Consider the following 9,539-nt stretch of genomic DNA (forward strand, 5'->3'; position numbering starts at 1 on the left):
AAGCTGGACTGGCTCAGAGTTTCCCCGTTTGGGATTTGTACTCACAATTGAACTCGCATCTTTTGGGCAGTGAGCATCCCACTATGGAGGATGTTAGGACATAGCTGATATAATTCGCTGTAAATAGAGGTCATTTCAAGGCACGACCAAAGCAGATGACACTGGACGCAGCTTTGTTTCAAATTCTCTGCCCCTCCGTCTTCCCTCCTCGGTTAGAAGGTAAACAGAAACATTGACATGTAGGTTTCTTTATGCTGTTCAGAGAAGGGGGTCCTGTATTAATCATTGCCTTTTGAAGAACCTAAAGTACTCTTCAACAACCTGTTTCAAATGCTAATGAGAAACTCCAGTAGGAAGAAGGTTTGGCATCCTCACCTTCCACCACACTGAAAGCTCTTTTCCTAAGACGAGGCACTTAACCTCCAACCAGACGCTCATCTCTGTTGCTATCACATATAATACTTACTCTAAATTGAGTAGAACACACCAAGACACATGGGCGATTTCTAAATCTTACCAGAAATGTTAACACTAATGCTTCCCTTTTTTTTTCCTTTAGAAATAAAGCATTTATTTAAACTGTAGACAATTCCTGTTAGGAACGGGAAAATGTTGGCAGCATTCCAACTGGGCAGGAACTGAATTCTTGAATCAGCAGGTCTCTGGTGAAAGTTTTCTTTTCAGATCAGATATTTAGGTTCATTACCCAAAACAGGACTTGGGAGTTTTGCCTGAAAAATATTATTCTAGAGATACTCTGAAGCTGAGATTCCTTTCTCCCTGTGTTCATTTTTGTTCCAATGTCCACTGCTCTTCATCTCTTTATAGATAATCATTAGTGGACCTTTTCGGCTGAATGAGAAGACTTCAGGGGTTAACCTCAGCATCACAGCCCTCCCACAGATTGTAGCTTTGGTCAGGGGAGAGGGAGGACAAAGTTAAGAAGGCTAGTGGTGGCTAGTGGTTTTACAGTTTATAATCACATACCTTAACTCATTGGATTATAGTTTGCTCATTCCCAAGTACCCTACTTGCCTGTGGTGTGGGATAAAGTCTTCAGATTGAAGAGGGAGGGCATAGGGAGGGAAGAGAAAGGCCAGATCCCCCAGCCTGTCTCCGACCATTTTAAGTCCTCTGAATTATAATCCTGAATCCCAAATCATGTTGCACTTGTAACACAGGGGCAAGTTATACAATTGAGAGGGGATTTTAATTATTCAGAAATTTAAAATCTGAACTTCAGGGAACTATTTTGACCCTGAAGGCCATTCAATCCACTGTCCCCCAACAGATCTCACAAATGCCTTGCCAGGGGTGCTGAGAGAAAAAACACAGCCATGAGGAAGATCCAGGGTTGACTAAGCACATTCAGCAAGAGTCTTTGCCTATAACTGGATTATAAATATATATATATATAATTATATATTAATACATGGCTTTCCGAATGAAACGCTGACTTGATTTGATGGCAGAAAACTAATATCTCATAGGTGTTTTCCAAAGAGAAAACAGGAATGTTTCCTGTTATCTTTATACTTAGTTTGAGAATTTAGTTGTGAAACCAATTCCTTTGCAATTGCAATTCCATTTGCAATTTTAAAACAATATTTGGAAAATATCTGTAAACAGTCAAAGTCAAAATGAAGTTTTATGTGTTTGGAATAGCACTTTACACTAAATGTCATTTCTTGAATCTTCAAGCCTAAAGATTTTTTGAAATATAAAGAGTTATAAATATTCTTATACATATTTTTTCCTAGTGATGATCATAGTAAAATTTTGTTTATCTGGTTCTGTGATGTAATTTCTCTAAAGTATTATAAGTACTCATGAAAAATGAGCATAGAGATCAGAGCTTTTAAAAACTTGTATAAAATATTTGTGATATTCTGCCTTTATACATGCATACTTTTCTTTTTGGAGTGGCATTTTTAGGAAACCAGTAAGGAAAATGTAGATCTTAGAGGTTACCATTGTCATCGACACAAAATTTTACTGTTATGTTCCATTTGTCTACACTGTTTATTTCAAAATGGAGCCATTCATGGGAATGATGTATTTTTTTTGTGGAATCAAGAACAAAATTGTGGTGGGATGATTTTACATCTTAAATATTTCTTTATATCACTGCAAGTTCTACTTTGAAATTGACTGAGTAGAAAAGCAAACGAAATGTCTAACTTCTATAGATACACTGTACCATTTGTTCAGATTGTGATTTCACTAACAGATTGGCTATTTATGATAATATTTTCTTATTTCAAAAGCATAATAAAATGAGTTTATAGTCATGTTTGGAAAAACATTTTTCCCCCGCACAAAGGGTTTGGATTGTATTGTGAGTGGCTCTGTCTGGATTATGCCAAGATGTAACTGGCATATAAAGATGTGGTACGCAATCAAATAATTTACAAAAAGCATAACCATTTATTGAGAACTTCCAATGTGTTAGCTACCGTGTTAAGCACTTCCTATGCATTGTCTTATTTAATCCCCATAATAGTCTGTATTATCACCGTTTAATAGACATGGAAACTGAGGCATTAGGTCCCACGTCTTCTGACTCTGTAGTCACTGCACTCTAGTGCCTGTAGTGAATTCCTGTAAAACTAGGAAGCCATCTGATGCTGGAGTCTGCCTCCTTCCCTTTGCACCTGCTCAGATCTTCTCATGTGGGTTCAAGAAACCATTTGGAAATAAGCCCTTCCTTGGGCAGATGAAATCCTTCGGGTTATGCTGCAGTCTTGCAATCAGTATAGATGGGAGGATCCTGGATTGGAAATTTCCAAGAATCTTTCCAAGAGTCTGGTTCTATCAAGACCACCACTTCCAGGCTAAGTGGCTTAATTTGCTGTCTATTTATCCAGGCTCCTCTTTGGGAGTATTTGTCGGGGCGGGGTTGGGGGGGGGCGGTGGAATGTGGAGAAGGCTGGGCAGCACGCTTTGTCCCACCTTCCGCACTACCAAAGTCACGCTTTCTCAGTCAAGAGGTGAGTTCTTTCTGAAGTGCCTATACCATTGCCCAGTGATGATGAAGATGGTAATATCTATTTGGCACTCATCTTCCTGGTCCCAATAGGTCTAATTTGGAAATTGTTTATTGAAATGAAATAGTGTGAATTCAAGGTAGATATCTGAGTTTTTCTTCTCATACTTCAAAGTTTGTCTTTTTTTTTTTAAACTCCGCTGAACAATACATTTTTATACATGTTGCCAGAGCAGCTACCAGTAAGAGATGACTGGGATTTTGTCCCATTAGCACAGAGAAATATTTGGTGGGAGGATTGGGAAAAATATTAAATAATGATAAAAAGATTGATGTTTAAAACATTTTATTATGAAATTTTCCAAACATATACAAAACCAGAAAGAAAAGTACAATGAACTTGATGTACCCATCCCCCAGCATTTATCTACCCCTTTCCCTACACCCCTGATGAAGCCATTTGAAATATGTTGACAGAACAAGGAATAACTATACTTGGCAAGAACACGCTAGCGGAGGGTATGGGTGGTCAGTATCACCTATTAAAGAGCCGCATCATTACCTACAAAGCTGACGGGGACCCCTTACTTGCCGCAGTCTTCCTTTGGGCGTCTGAATTGCAGGCTAAAACTCTTCCTGCTTCTTTCCCAGCCCCGATGTAGTCTATCTACCTGAAGCTTAAGGAGGTGTCAAATAAGTGAAAAGTGCTTCCGAATCCTGGGAGAGAGTGATTACTATTACTTTCATTATTCCTCGTAATTATTTAAGTGTCAGAGCCCTCTTTGAGGGGTCCAGGACCTAGGATTGGTCTAAAATTAAATACAAAGCACTTTTTTTGTGTGTGTGTGGTACGCGGGCCTCTCACTGTTATGGCCTCTCCCGTTGCAGAGCACAGGCTCCGGACGCGCAGGCTCAGCGGCCATGGCTCACCGGCCCAGCCGCTCCGCGGCATGTGGGATCCTCCTGGACCGGGGCACTTACCACTGAGTCCAGTGCGTAATCCACAGTCACTCAATAAACACTTGGTGAATGAATGAATGAGTGAAAACAATAAGTGAGCAAATGAAAAAAAGAACAAAGGAAGAAACTGCTAAAGAACATTATAATGCAGCAAGGGTAGGGCTGACTGAAGGTCAGGTTTGCTTGAAGTTGCTCTTGCACCCAGAATGCATAGGAAATATTAGATGTTCCCAATTCAGTGGCCCTAAATAGGACACCTGGTAAGAAGTGTCACGTAAATAGCAGGAGCTCCAGAGCACTGAGTATCATGGGGCAGGTTTGGGAAAGGGAATAAAGGTGGCAAAGAGAAGAGTCGGTAGAAATATATTAATTAAAACTTTAGATTGAGGCCTGAATGTAAAAATGATACAACTGTGTTGAACCCAGACAGACGTAATTAAATAGTTCTGTTGTGCTCAAATTGAGTGGGAGGCCTGGGCAAGAGGCACTGCCCGTGCAAGGGAGCCCTGGAATATTGGGGAAAAGGTGGAGCACAGGAGTCTCATCGTGAAAAGATGGGGTTTCCGTTACAGGGACCACACACGCTGCTTTTACTTTACATGAAAACCCTGCTCCAGGATTTGGCCGGGAGCAGAAGCCCCCGACTGGCGTCTTGCCCGGTACTATGGCTGGCCTCTAACTCACAGGGCATGACTAAAAATCAGACAGCGTACTGGCAAACTTTTTTAAGAGTTGGTGAGAGGAGTTAATCAACCAAAACTATTTATTAAGCACCTCCTTGGAATCTGGCACCATGTTATATATGGTGGGGAATTCAAAATACACGTACCACCCTGTCCATGATCTCAGGTGTACTTCCTAATTGGTAAATTGAAACTAACTCAGGTGAGAATAATCCCAAGAGGTGTTTAAACGCTGACTGAGGCTAAGGGCGTTGCGTTCTCCGGGCATCAGGAGAGGAAGAATTCATGATGGGCCAGAGAAATTTGAGATGATTCCGAGGAACTCAGGTATGGAATTGAGCGGGTTGGAAACGGCCTCTACTCTTTTCAGGGGAAGAAGCTGGGGATTAAAGGGAAAAGGATGTGGGGAAGCCTCTTTATGTGGCTACCTGAAGTTCTAGTCGATTCCTATAGGCCAATGCAAAATCAAACACAAGCTGACACTAATAAATGTTCTGGTGAGGGGATCCACAAAGGTGTCTGGGACTTTTGGGACTGCTGGGATTTTGGGCTGCATTTGGCTAAATTAAAAACAGGGATTTTCAGGGCCTGGGGTTCTACTTTAACAATTACCTCTCAACTCTAAAAAGGAATCATTTAGGGCTTCCCTGGTGGTGCAGTGGTTGAGTCCGCCTGCCGATGTAGGGGACACGGGTTCGTGCCCCGGTCCAGGAAGATCCCATATGCCGCGGAGCGGCTGGGCCTGTGAGCCATGGCCGCTGAGCCTGTGCGTCCGGAGCCTGTGCTCCGCAACGGGAGAGGCCACAACAGTGAGAGGCCCGCGTACCGGAAAAAAAAAAAAAAAAAAAAAAGGAATCATTTGTAAGTTTTTTCTTCTTAAATAGTCCAGAGATTCAAGAAAGTCTTTGTTTTGGTTTGTTTTGTTTGTTTTGTTTTGTTTTTCAAATAACTACATGTTATGCAGTGCTGCCATCTGCTGGAATTAGTAAGACCACTTCCCAAAAGTTGGTGATGCCTCCAATTACAGTTTAATTGGACAAGGCCAGCCTTAGAACAAAGTTTGTGGTTTCCTTCTCTTCCCTCCCCTAGTCCCTACTCACTACCCATCCCACATTTATCCTCTTCCTCTTGCAAGTACAAATATAGGGATAAAGATGCTGTGTTGTATTTTTCAGGATATATTTTCATTGCCTAGGTCACTTCTCTATGTAGAATATCAAAGTTAATATGAGTAATAATTTTAATTGACTTAACTAGGGCTAACTATAGGTAAAATTTAATGTGAAAAAAAATATTTTGAGCCCTCTGTGGCCTTCTTTGGGAATTCAGATTGCCATCCTGGGTCCCATTCTTGGTCCCCTACTATTGTGTTAATTGATTTGTTATGAGTTGAAAAAGGATTAAGTTAAAATGTAAGATGAAATCTCAAACACATACCAGAAGTCAAATTTTGAGAAATGTTGAAACCAAATGATATAGGGGAGTGTATTCTGTATAATTTGGAAACATAAAATGTCAAGCTTGTTATACTGTGTACCAATTATGACAGATTTAGTGATTGAATTTACTTTTAAATGTGCAGTTCCCATGAAATTGTGAAGGGATGCTATTTATTTATAGCAACAATTGCCTTCAAAGGAGTATATCATGTTAAAATGAAAGACTCTTTTGTTGAACTAAGCAACTAAATGAATTTGGTTATGCATAAGTGGGTCTGTGGCTGTATATGAGGATAAGAGAAAACTGAATTACTCTGTTTCAGGAAAACAGTGGAATTGGTTTTTTTTCAGGAGAAGAGTAGAGATAGGGAAGGAGATAAGGCCCAGAATCATGGCAAGAGGCAGGAATATCAAGAAATGGTTGAGGGTGTTTCCTTCTTTCTTTCTCTTTTCCCTTCAATCCATCTCTCTCTCTTCTTTCTTTCCTTCTTTCTTTCTCCCCATCTCCTCTCCTTCCCTCCTTCTATGCTTTCTCCTGCTCTCTTCCTTTAAAAAGTGATTATATAATATTAAATTATTAAGTTGTGGAGTCTCCTCTCCTGAACTTTATCAATAAAGGGTTTTTATATACAAATGGCCTGTAAATGGCTTTCATTTTTGGTGTTTGTTTGGTTTTTGTGTTTGTTGTTTGTTTTGGTGAGATTGAGGCATAAGGTTACCGGTGTTAAGGTGGTATGGAAAAGGGAAATCATGTGAAGAGGTGAAGCGCCTCTTAAACTAAATTAGTATTCAGTGGAATTAGGGGCTCAGAGCTACTCTCCAAAGTCCACGGCTTGGAGGCTCAAGGCAAACTCAGGGGATATTAAGGGGCAGGTGATCCCAGCCTACTTCTTGTCGTTTCATGAGTTACAGCACTCTCCTTCCTTGCCTTCTTGTGTTGTTTTCCACACTGGGTAAAGTTCTGATTCTGGTTGGTATGTGCATGGGAGATGTATCCTACTTCCCAAGGGCAAAGAAGGGGATATTCTGGCTTCTCATTGTTTACTGGTTTTTCAACCTTCCAAAGTAGGTTTGCTTCCTTTTTCGAGGAATTTATTCCAAATCTCTGATTTCTAATATCCAACACTTAAGCCCCTCCCTTAGACTGAGTCCCTTGATTTCTCAGGCCATTCTCTCCAGGGGTTTCAGCGCAGCTTTTTTTTTTTTTTTTTTTTTTTCGGTATGTGGGCCTCTCACTGTTGTGGCCTCTCCCGTTGTGGAGCACAGGCTCTGGACGCGCAGGCTCAGCGGCCATGGCTCACGGGCCCAGCCGCTCCGCGGCATGTGGGATCTTCCCAGACCGGGGCGCGAACCCGTGTCCCCTGCATCAGCAGGCGGACTCTCAACCACTGCGCCACCAGGGGAGCCCTCAGAGCAGCTTTTAATCCCTTTCACAATTCCTTCCAGGGAGTTCTGGGACTCTATGTGAAAGTGTTGGGTGACCTATGATTGTAGAATGTCTGTGCTCTGTGTGATTCTCTGTAGCATTCTCGTACAGTTTCTGTAAAGATTGGTCCTATCGTCCCATATCCTTCATTCCAAATTTTAAAGCTATTTAGAAAATATTGATTAGTGGTTAAATGTTAGACTCTAGAACCAGAGACCCAGGGTTTGAATCTCTTTCTACCTCTTATTAGCTACGTGACCTTGGGCTTACTTAATCTCTCTCAATTTCAGTGTACTCATATGCAAAAGGAAATAACAAAAATGCTTATCTATAGAGATTTTGTGAGGATTTTATAAGTTTAATACATGTAATGCACTTAAAACAGCACCTAGTACATATTATATTCTATGTAGCTATGAGTTAGCTATGGCTATTCACGTGACACTATAGTCTATATATGTGGCTGAACTAGGATTCCCTCCTTTCTAGGGCTTTGCTCTAATCTGGTGGTGAGTTAGGGACATGTTTGGAGGAAGTTGACCTATAGGCTCACTTTTGAACTCTTGGGTATTCACCTCTTTCTTCCTCACCCCATTTTACCCTTTATCAAATTGGAATGGAAGAAGTTTCAACAGGAATGGCTTTTCCTGAAGAATAGGAAAGGCCAGTGTGTGTCTTTGGTGTTAAATCCAAGTGACATCAATCCATGCTTGTCCTTCAGAGTTTATCCACGAGGCATCTGTGTGCTCCCATGAGATTTCGCTTTCCCAAAGCTTACACATCTCACCTTCATTATTTTGTTGTTTTCTCTTCCTAGAGCCCATCATGAAAGGAGATATTGAGAATTCTAGTTCATCACTTATAAAGGACCCCTAGGTTCTGAGCAGATAGAATATTATACATGGCATTTCTGTGCACGTTCCTAGTAATTAGATCTGTTTTTTAATTCACTTAAAGTGAAGTACAACGAAACGCTTAATGAACAAATTTATCTTAGCAAATAAGACACTGCCAGAGAAGGTGGGAGTTTTGTTTGGGGTGGGATAGGTATGTGTGGCTTGATACAGGAAAAGAGGAAGCTAAGGCAGAAAAGAAACCACATCTCAGTGATCCAGAGAACTTTGGCTAAGAAGAGAATTGCAGAGGAATGGGAGGCTGTGGTCCTGGGAGAGAAGTGGGAGAGAAGAGTGGAGAGGTAAGATCCTCCCCAAACCTCTGATTCTACATTATTCTTGCTTATTCCTTGTTATTTCCCCTAACCTCTTTATTCAGAGAGCTTCCACATAACAGGGTAAAAGTTGTATCTAAACTTGGGCTGTTGTTAACTTTAACCTAACATATATAGTTTCCCTTAGGATTTCTACTTACAAATGGAATGCATAGGATGTAGAGCAGACAAGGCCATCCCCCCAAAGTTATTACAGTCATTTCCTCACCTAGATGATCCTCAGAATCCCTTTGGGTGCTTTACAAATATATAGGCTCCACCCCTGGAGATTCTAGTTTAGTAGGTCTTTCACGGGACCTGGGAATTTGATATTTAAAAAACTTCACCAGTGGTTCTGATTTAGGGTTAGGTTTATGAACCACTGATACAATGCAGAGAGAGTGGACTGTAAATGAGGTCAGATCTGGTCCTAGCGCTACCACTTAGTAACCAAGTAGCTTGTGTGATTCTGATAATGTTACTTAACTAACTTCTGAGCGTTGCTCTAGTTATTTGCAGTGTTGAAATAGTTAAATAAGGTATAATATTAAAGTATCTTATAATTAACGCAAAGCAGTTATTTTTATATGGGCCTTTACCATTACAGATATATATATATATATATATATATGTATATACACACACAGATATAGCTGTACATATATATGTACGAGCTGACCACGTGGGTAATCTGTCTGTCCTTTGATGTCTAGGTCATCCCATACTCACTTTTATCATCTACCTTTTTCACTTTGAATTTGGACAAGTCCAGTTCAAGGCCTGTAGACCTCACAGCAGCTGTGAATAAGCTGGTGATGGCTTCTTCAGCCTCTGCTCA

The sequence above is a fragment of the Phocoena phocoena genome, chromosome 16, assembly GCF_963924675.1.
Source record: "Phocoena phocoena chromosome 16, mPhoPho1.1, whole genome shotgun sequence".
Lineage (NCBI taxonomy): Eukaryota > Metazoa > Chordata > Mammalia > Artiodactyla > Phocoenidae > Phocoena > Phocoena phocoena.